Source organism: Amblyomma americanum, chromosome 8 (genome assembly GCF_052857255.1).
Source record: "Amblyomma americanum isolate KBUSLIRL-KWMA chromosome 8, ASM5285725v1, whole genome shotgun sequence".
In the NCBI taxonomy this organism is placed as follows: Eukaryota; Metazoa; Arthropoda; class Arachnida; order Ixodida; family Ixodidae; genus Amblyomma; species Amblyomma americanum.
The window spans coordinates 16,513,692-16,523,459 of record NC_135504.1 but is presented as its reverse complement, the minus strand read 5'-3'; the positions used below and the strand labels follow the sequence as shown (position 1 = coordinate 16,523,459).

The 9,768-nt window shown below is 40.8% G+C and overlaps 1 long non-coding RNA gene across 1 annotated transcript; it reads left to right on the top strand.

Moving 5' to 3' along the window:
• The first annotated feature begins 1,616 nt into the window (after positions 1–1,616).
• LOC144100091 (uncharacterized) lies at positions 1,617–8,728 on the top strand. The gene is made up of 5 exons (XR_013307519.1): positions 1,617–1,813; positions 2,226–2,256; positions 3,345–3,373; positions 5,764–5,782; positions 8,620–8,728. It is a non-coding gene; the product is annotated as an uncharacterized LOC144100091 (long non-coding RNA).
• The last annotated feature ends 1,040 nt before the right edge of the window (positions 8,729–9,768 follow it).

Genomic DNA, 9,768 nt, shown 5'->3' with positions numbered 1-9,768 from the left:
GTGAAAACCTTCCCAGTGAAAAAATACGACAGAACCGGTCTCAAAATACAACAGAATTTTTAGTCGTCTTGTCGTTACGGCAAATTTTTCTGTAGTATTGCGAAGTTGTCTGTTTTTGTCATAGAACTGGCCCGATCGTAAAGACAGGAGGCTGCTAAATACTATAAAAATCCTGTTGTTGCTAGAAAAATTTCTGTTGTGAGGTCCTAAAATACTACAGGAATATCTGCTGGCACAAGAGAAAATTCTCTGTGTCTTTCGATACGGAATTATAGCACCAAGGGTAAGGAGGCAGCTTACAGAGAAGCCTATCAGTGTACTTTAGAGAAACGTTTGTTGGGCAAATTGTACCAGAGTTCCCCATCACGTTTGATGAGGGACTGCCTCAAATGATAAGCGCCATTTCGGCACTGGCCGTGTTCGTGTAGCAACAAGTCAAAATTTAACCGATATACAAGCAATATACAAGGATATACAAGCGGCCTGGTGACGTCAACATCACGGGCATTCCCGTTAAGGATGAAAACATAACACACCAAACGCTGCCGCACCACTACACTTCATCTATATCCCCTCCGCCCGACTCCCATGTCTGTAACCCTGTATCCTCAATATGATTTCTTTCTTCTTGAAATGTCTGAAGCGCTCCAGCGCCGAAAGCAACCATTTATCCCAGCTACCGGCATTCTGGTTTGATATGGAGAGGAACAAATATGAATGCCAAAAAGTATGGCCGCATGGACTCTCTGAGGCGACTTACGCGAGGAGATATCCCGTTATGTAGTTTTTATGACATTTCTACACTAAACATCGCTCAGTATTGACCTACAGGTGATGATGACGATGATGATAATAATGATGATGATGATGATTATGATGATGATGATGATGATGATGATGATGATGATGATGATGATGTCCTCAGGCGCTGATGTAGTGCATATGTGGTCTTTTCTTTCGTCCGCGAGGGCTGGCATCATGCCTTATTGCGTGGTGAAAAGCAACCATTTATCCCAGCTACCGACATTCTGAACTGATATGGAGGGGCCAAACATGAATTGCACAAGGTATGGTTGACAACGAGGGCGCAGCAATTTTAGGATGCTTAACACTTTCACCAAATTTCGTCATGCGATTTATTTTTTTTTGTTAATTTACAATGCCAGTCATTACGACCGAAGTATGCTTTGTCAACTGACACCTATGTTCTCTGCTTAAACGCTTCTGTCAACACCTGCGGTAACGCTACGGACACGTTTGTGTATCGAAGTAGTGCGTGTGTCGACGAGGACAATTAAAGTGTGAAGATATACGCGAAGGAGGCTGTGTTCCAGCGCGCGAAGTGAGCGGTGTCACAGACCACAAACCTTTAGAGATGGGCTCTATGATTGCTTTTTGCTAGTTATCATCCCGAAGCACGAACAAATGATGTGCTGAAAGGACATCCTATTGCTTGCGCGAAGACAAGTACAAACAGTCGGATCATCTCAATAAAATATAGCTCAGTCTTTTGTTTTTCAGCACGATGTGATCGCGTGTACATTTCAGGGTGGGCGTTGAAAGCTGCTGGTTGTAGCGACCCATGCAGGCTACTTTCGCATGTGGGTTCAGCGATGGAAAATAAAGCAGAAACCCGTAGGTGGTGACGCCGATGCAACGCCTTCTTTATAAGAGCCGCAGAACCCCACATCATGGTCAGTGTGAGGAAAAAGGCTGCCAGAAGGCCACCCCAAAACTTCGAGCAAAGCAACTGGAAAGAAATTGGATATGAAGACCATCATACTCATCTTCTGCGCACTCCTGATCTCATTCGGTATGACGTCATGTAATCTTGTTTCTTCCATCTGTGTATCGCGTTTTCACTGCGTGGCGCTTTAAGTAAATTTCTTGGTGATGACCTGTTGGCTACACAGATAACATGCCTACACAGCTCTGTAGCTTGTGAGCTAAAATGCTTTATTGCCATGCGTTAGCCAAATAAATGTCGAGCCTATGAAAAATACAATACCCCAGAGTGAAGGAGGCACTTAATAGAATGAACAAAAATAATACGAAACGAAGTTGCAGAAATACTTTCGGGGGCAGTCAGAGTAGATTTAACTGCGCCCGCGGTTTTTCCAAACAAATGTTTCGGCTAATTATTTCGGTTCACTGATATTCGGGAATATTGAATCTGACTATTCTTCAGCACGCACTTCTCATTTGCGATTTCTGCTGTTTTCCAGTCATCCTTGAAACTGATGCAGCAAAGAAAAGGTATGTAATGTAAACATCATACTTCCACTCCTTGCTTGGAAAGAGTAAACAGGAATTGTTTTTGTCGAAATATGCTATTCATGAATGCGTGGTTCAGGTTCCTGGGCAAACTATGCGTGTACTATAAGCCGCTGCAAGAACCTCTCTTCAAGCAAGCGTAATAATATAAAATTATTTCAACATTTAGTACAGAAATTAAGAAATCTGAAGCGCTCGCCTGCTTGTTATAATTCTGTGTGCAGTATACTCTACTACTTATATTGAATAGCCTGTGTCGAAGCCACATTAAGAAAACGACCATGGAAGGCACAGTCTTTATATATACTTCCTAGAAATTAATATTTTTTTGTCCTGCTGGTCTGCACACGCAGCTATTATGAATATAATTGCATTGCTTGATGCACTGCGTATGCATTGTGCTAATGTATGAACTGTATGGTGGCTTTTGGCGCTCTATATTACAATTCATGACGCCATATGACCATATTAGGAGATTTTATGAACTAAATACGCCAACAGCGAAGTTTTATTACAATGCCAATGAAACAGAAAGAAATTTTTGTGCGAGCATAGCATAGACCTTGAAAATATTTAACTTTAAATGTGGAGCATCCACAGCTTCCAGAACTACCAATAGGCCCCATGCACATATATACAGCGCTGTCATCGGTTCAATATTTGCAGCTCACTTGACAGACTCGCCTCTTATACGTGGCAATCAAATGAACTGCGCAGCGCTTCCCAAGACATAGATATGATGAAGAAGTAAAAACAGCAGGGTGCCAAGAATAGCTTACTACCCGGTTCATAGGTGGCACCATAATCTGCTAACGTCCAGATTCTGCCCGCATATCATGGTCTGTTTTCATTCAGCTAAGTCAGGGCACAGATTACTGAACTTTGCTTTCTGACGCTTAAGTCAGAAAAACGAGCATTCGTGCGTCAGTAGCCCAAATGACTAGATCCATGCATGCACAATCTTCACGCTTCCTATTTTGATTCACCGCCACAATTTTTAGTGAAACGGTTATTTTGAGCATGGTAACAGAAAAAAAAATTGACATTATGACATGATTTTCTTTTTTCAGGACAACGGTACCTGCGAAAAAAACGACTCGTGAGTAAATTAGCTTGTCAAAAAAAGCAACAGGGAGTCACTCTTTCTAAAGAGCTGTTAACATTGTATAATGTGGGCAGATTGGGAAAGCGTTTGTTTCAGTTAATAAATAAATTATAAAAATAAACTGGCAGGAAAATAAAGCAGGTGAATGCGTAACACTGATCTCTGAAGAAATGTCTTTGATATTTCGGCTTGGAGGCGGGAGCGATTTTAAAAATTAACCATGCTGTTCGCAATGTTCGTGGTGAAATACGCTGAAGCACATTTCTTCACTTGGTGTTTCGTGCCTTCCTATTTATGCCCGTTCCCCATCAGACGTGTTTCCGTCAGGCTGTCGACTCTGTAAAGAGAAAAACAGAACGAATTGCCTTGCGACAGCCTCGCAGAGAAAAAATATATATTTTAATTCTAGCTCGGGACTTTGACAGCGTTACACGTCATGAAACTCGTCCTAAATACAGCGGCAAGTGGAGTTCCTCAGGCTTCCATGAATGAACTCATAAAATGAGCTTATCGCTATATTTGAAGGGCTAGCACGTGCATAGTCGAAATTTTTGAGCCCAATATCATCACCCACACGTCGACATGAAATTACTGAAATTAAGGGTCAGATACTTTTCGCTTTAGTGTGGTGTCGTGTAATAATCAAACAATTACTTTATTTATTTTTCTCTAATTCCTTAGGCGTCTGGCTGGGGCTTACACAGAGGGCTGTGATACACAACATGTTCAATAACTTAAACAGAAAAGAGAAAAAAGAGACATACATACAGCGGTTTCTTTCGACAATAATTATATGTATAGAGCGCAAAACTAATTCCGAGCAACGAAATGCGCTTTGCAAATATTTTTAAACCAAGAAATATTTATTACTTAATCTTGCACCTCAGGGAGATGATTCCTGTCAAAATTTTAGGGAGCGAAAAATGAGTGGTAAAAGCAACTCGTTTTCCTTACAAATAATCTAACGTTATGACTTTGGCGCAGGCGACTGCATGTTCATGTAAGCCACTGAAGAAAAAAAATCGTGAGACGTAATATGATAGTGTATTTTATGGCGCAAACATAGCCGCAGTATTTCACGCATCAGTGAGGGTAGAGGAAGGTGTAAAAAGCAGTTGTCATAGTGACGGTGGCAGCACCATTGGAATTGTTATGAATGTAATACCTTCGAAAACTTTTGATGGAGATTACACAAAAACCAAGGCCATACAGAGCGAGGGTCCCATATAGAGGCCGCATATTGAAGTTTAGGGCGAACAAGTATTCTGTAAAGCTGTAGTTTAAAGGATAGAGAAATGTTCGGGAAATTTCTTTTCAAGTGACCTAGTTACCGGTTAGATTTAGTGGTTTATAGTTAATGTGCTGTTCTCACACAAGATTAGAAGAGATGAAGGTGCCTAAGTATCTGTACGATGTTATTAGCTTTAGCACCCTACGCTGCAGTTCATAACAAGCGGCATTAGAGTTCGCAATACATTCACCCTTTTGCGCTTATTACGACTTTGAATTATCTTCCTTCATAATCGCCTGGTGTACCATTGCAACAATTTTTTTAAAGGCCAAAGAAAAGTATTTTGGCTGTGTACCATTTCTGTATTACTTCCCCCCGAAACTGTGCGCCCTTCAGGAACAATAATAAACTTGAAACCAATTGCCGGCGCAGCCAGACATGATTGAGAATTCCTGCGTTCAATTAATCGTCAGCTGAAATAAGTTAAGTGATCCGAGGTGAAGTCGTCGCGAGAAAGTGCCTGTTTTAGCCATATCGTTCACCTGGAACTTTTACTGAAGGTCTCCGGATGCCCAGTCATAAGAGAAACGAGAAAGGAAGATTCGGAGGTAGTGGGAAAGGGAGAGGGGGAGTGATCAGTGCACGGCGGTTGATAAGACTTGTTTGCAAGGTGGGAAGAAGAGTCCGGGTATTATTTTGTTTTTGTTTTCCTGACACTTGGAAGTCAGCGTTCATCTTTAATATGCGCAGCATTCCTGAGCAAGCAGGATCAGCCGTTTCAAGCGCCTTTAGGCTCTAGGAGGGCGCCATTAGAGAGTAACAATTCATGCTATCAGAAAAAACACTAATTTAATTATATATCGCCCCACTGTATGAAGCGGCAGAGATAAATGCATCGCGTTCACACGATAGGACGCAGTAAGATGATTAGACCTGTGGAAAGCACAGTGTCTAGTCACAATACAGTCACATAATTAGGTTTGAAGGGGAAAGGTCACTCTCGATCACTTACGGTCACGGTCGCTTACTTATATTTATCGCAATGTCAGGACGTGGTGTTTTTGCGTGGAAGCTCGTTGTTTATGCATTTTTTTTGTAAGCGTATAGCTACACCTGACATTGTGCTATTCCTCTTTATCTTCCTCCTATCTAGCCGCTAAACAAGGCCGCGCGTAAGTATGGGACAATTACTACAGCATTTACTGTTCTACATCTAAGAATGCTTGAGAAAGCCCCAAAGTTTTCTCGCCTATTCTTAGGGGTGCGCCCTCGTGGGCGTTACCGGCCACCGATTTCTTGTGTGCAAGAAGTCTCACGTCAAAAACTAAGCGCTTGTTGGCAGTCAGCTAACCACGGAGAAAACAACATAAAAATTAGGATTTTAGAAATTACAGGCAAAAAACTTCCTTTCCGTTCGTCGTACATACCTTGATTTCGGACTTAATCGACATTCCAGGTGTTACAGGAAAGACTTTTTAAAAGAAATTTTTAAAAAAGTTTCTGGGGGCAGAAATATTAATTTTGCGGCATTATATTACAAGTGTTAGCGGACACCGGAAAGCAGGTGAATTTTCCTAAGCGCAGTAGTAAGCTGGTTAACTAATTTCTGATACTTAAGTTTTCAACTACCAGAGCTAGACAACTGGTTGCAATTAAAGATTTGTAACCTGTCGTTAATAATAGCCACATCAGGTTTTATAATTTAGGAAAAGCGATTACCCTTGGCACTGTGGCTCGAGAAAATTTGGCTTTTTTGACTAGTTACATGAACAGGAAAGGTTGCTTCGCCTGCATGCTTTTCGAAAGCGCATGTATTCTGGCACAATATTCCCAACTTTTGTTGATCCATAGCGTCGAGATAATCGCATTTTCGAAATTCTAAACACTGATATGGCTCTTAATAACGACCGGCTACAAACATCTAATAGTAACTAGGCGCCGAACTTTAATAATTAAGAAGTTCATTAATAAAAATTAGTTAACCAGCTTACTAAAGAAAATTCACTTGCTTGCTGGTGTTCGCTGAGACAGGTAATATTATGCCGCGAAAGTCATATTTTTACTCCGAAAAACCTATTTTTGAAACTTACTTAAAGTCTTTTCCACAACGCGTGGTATAAACCCGCACAAAACAAACGCGGTTGTTGCGATCACATTAGTAATGAAGTAAAAAAATGAACCGTTATAGTTTATTTGTGCGAGTCAATCAGCAGAACAGCTTCACCTGCTTACACCAACTGGCAAACGATGATCGAAGAGGAATCAAACTGAGAATATGCGCCCCAATTACTACTGCATATCCACGCTCAAAACTGTGCGAGCAGGTCCTGTTCTGGCGACCAATGCCGTACATTCTTAAATAAAATGTTTTCAAACTAATTTAGACTTTCAACGGTTACCGCTCAAGCTTCCTGGCGCCAGTATACTTCGTGAGCTCAAGGAGCACTAAAGCATCATGAGAAAAAAAAACAATGCCCGTAAGCCCAAGTTCTCTAACGTAGCTGTCACAGAAGAAAATCAACACCCATCTTCACTGCTGTGGCAAAGGCGGAGTAATTCCTTCAGAAAAATATAAACAGCAAAACGAGGGATTTAAAGCGACACTAAGGTGGCATTGAGGTTGGCCTGTGTTGATATATTTCTGCTTTTTAATGACGGAGAGGTTACTTTCACAAAAAAAAAAACGTAGGTTTTTTAGGCTATGTAAGTTCAAGAAGTGAGAAACAAAAATTTCACATCACAAGCTGCGTAGGCTGAAAACGGCGATGACGTCAATAGTTTTAGTGCGATAGCATTAGAGAAGTGGTCTCTGATTGGTCGAAAGAGGTCACGCGACCTTGTGAAGTCACCACAACCAAGCCACCATGGCAGGTGACAACCTTGACACCGTATTGTGAGCAACTTGCCCACTGGGCCAGGTGGTAATTAAATTATGTTTGGTCGAGAGAGGTCATGTGACATTGTGACGTCATCACAACCTGCCCTCCGGATTGTGAGCCACTTATTTTCTAGGCAGCGAACTATATAGTGAAATGAACTACAAATATACACAAAAGTGTGTAATGGTCGGCACCGTCACGACATAACGGATCCCTGCCACTCTAGCTAGCAGTCCGAATATGGCGGTTGATGGACCGAAAATTGCAGCAAAAAAAGATGCAAACACGAACAAAAGTTGCCACAGAAGGTGTGAAAAAAATGCTAACTGATGGTATTGCATTGCACTGTTAAGGTGACTTGAGCTTTCGCGGAGTTTTCTTGCGCAGATATTTGAGCCTAGGCTACGACGTGACTGGCTTCCGGGAAGCAGTCATGGACTCCTTCTTTGTATTCTTGTCACAAACTTTTATGAAGTGGCGGAAAAAGAATGTTTCGTCTTTAAATTAAATTTTCTTAGCCGTAAATTCATTTTATTCCTGGCGTACCAGAAACATCACCACGAAGAGCCAAATATTTTGTTTTTTTAACTAAATACAAAAAAGTTGAATTGAGTTGTCTCCAATGTCTTCTCAAGTCAGCATGTTTTTATTATTTAAAGTTCTTTCTATCTTTTGCTGAAACATGTATATATTAGTTCTTTTTTTCACTTTTTCCTAAGACTAATATATGACCATTACATACTGCTTTGCCTTTATTGCACAAGATTTTCTTTCAAGGTTTATATTTTCCTTTGATTATGGCCATTGCTTTAATATTTCTATTCTGTTTTAATTCATCAATATGATAATGTACGAATTATAGAATTCAGTATTTTTTACACTCATTGCTTACGTAATGCCCCTATTAAGGCGCGTGTGCACCAAACTTTCCTCGCTTCTTTTCAGCATTTTATCGATTATTTTAAATTTCCTGTCGCGAAAATCGGCTCCTAGGCGGCTGGTGCCGCACCAATCGACAGAAAATTAAAAAAAAAACAGGTGGGGAAAAACACGTACTTGTGAGTGATTCTCTTTGGCAAAATTAAAAGCAAGCATTTGATTTCTTTGTTTTTCATCCCGCTTTATTACAGGGTAGCCAAGACGACCACGAGGAAATTTAAACCCCGAGCACGCGGTAAGACATATTCGCATCGAAAATCTTATCATTATCCCAACCGCTACTAAAACCGCCAATCTTCCTGTGTCTCCGTAACAAAAAATGCATAGTAAGTAAAGATAACAGGAGCATGGCAAAAGCTGCCAGTAAATTAGCACCCTAAAAAAAATCCTCTAAGGCCTAGACGATAACGCAGTGTTGCCGCAGCAGGGGACCAATCTATCAAGACCAGACGGCGCGGCACCTCAAGTTCTGTGCTGTCGAACCTTCTGGTATTCAACGATCTGTGTGCTTTGTGACAAACAATAAGACAGTACAAGCTCAAAGTTTCTGTGACTTCCACGTGTTATTCGCGCTTTTATTTGTCATCACAACCCACTCGTCAATCTTGGCCTTTTTTTGTGCGATATGAATGGAACACAGATACGTTTTGCCAATTTCAAGTGACAATTCAAAAATTTCGCTGTCCGCTGAAAATTTCGCTTTTGAATTTTATGCGACTAGTTGAGAAGAAAAATAATTCGAAGCTAGCTCCGCTCAGGCAATTCAGGTTGGAACGTACTAGGCAATAATGAAGGTTATGGGTATAGGAGTGAAAATATGTTATGTCCTGAACGTTAACTATACATAAGCAAGTCCTAAAGAATGTCCTAAACAAGCATACTTTAGCCCCTAATTAGATATTGTAATATGGCCTCTAAAATATAAATGCAACCTGTTACACGTCATAATCAGTATATTTCTACTACTATTCCTAATCCGAGTTTTCTCAACTATCCCGATCTAATGTAATTCATGTATTTTGGGAATCAGAAAGCAAGAATTGTGCTAAGCTACATGCTTGACATTCACATCAGCTGTAGCTGATGCGGATGTTTAATTTTCGACTTTAACTGTGGAAAAGAACATAGGCATTAAATGTGTCACTAAAAACAATATCGTAGCTTTAATCAGATTTCTTGAACCATTGGTAAGAAAAACCAGTTCTGAAGTGAATGGCAAATCGAAACGTTACGAGGAAAAAAAGGCGAAGCACCATCATGAGTGGTCGGCCAAGCATCAGGAACAGAGCCTCTTACCTTAGGCTACAGCCTGCTGCGCGAAGTCGAGTGCCTGCTGCAAG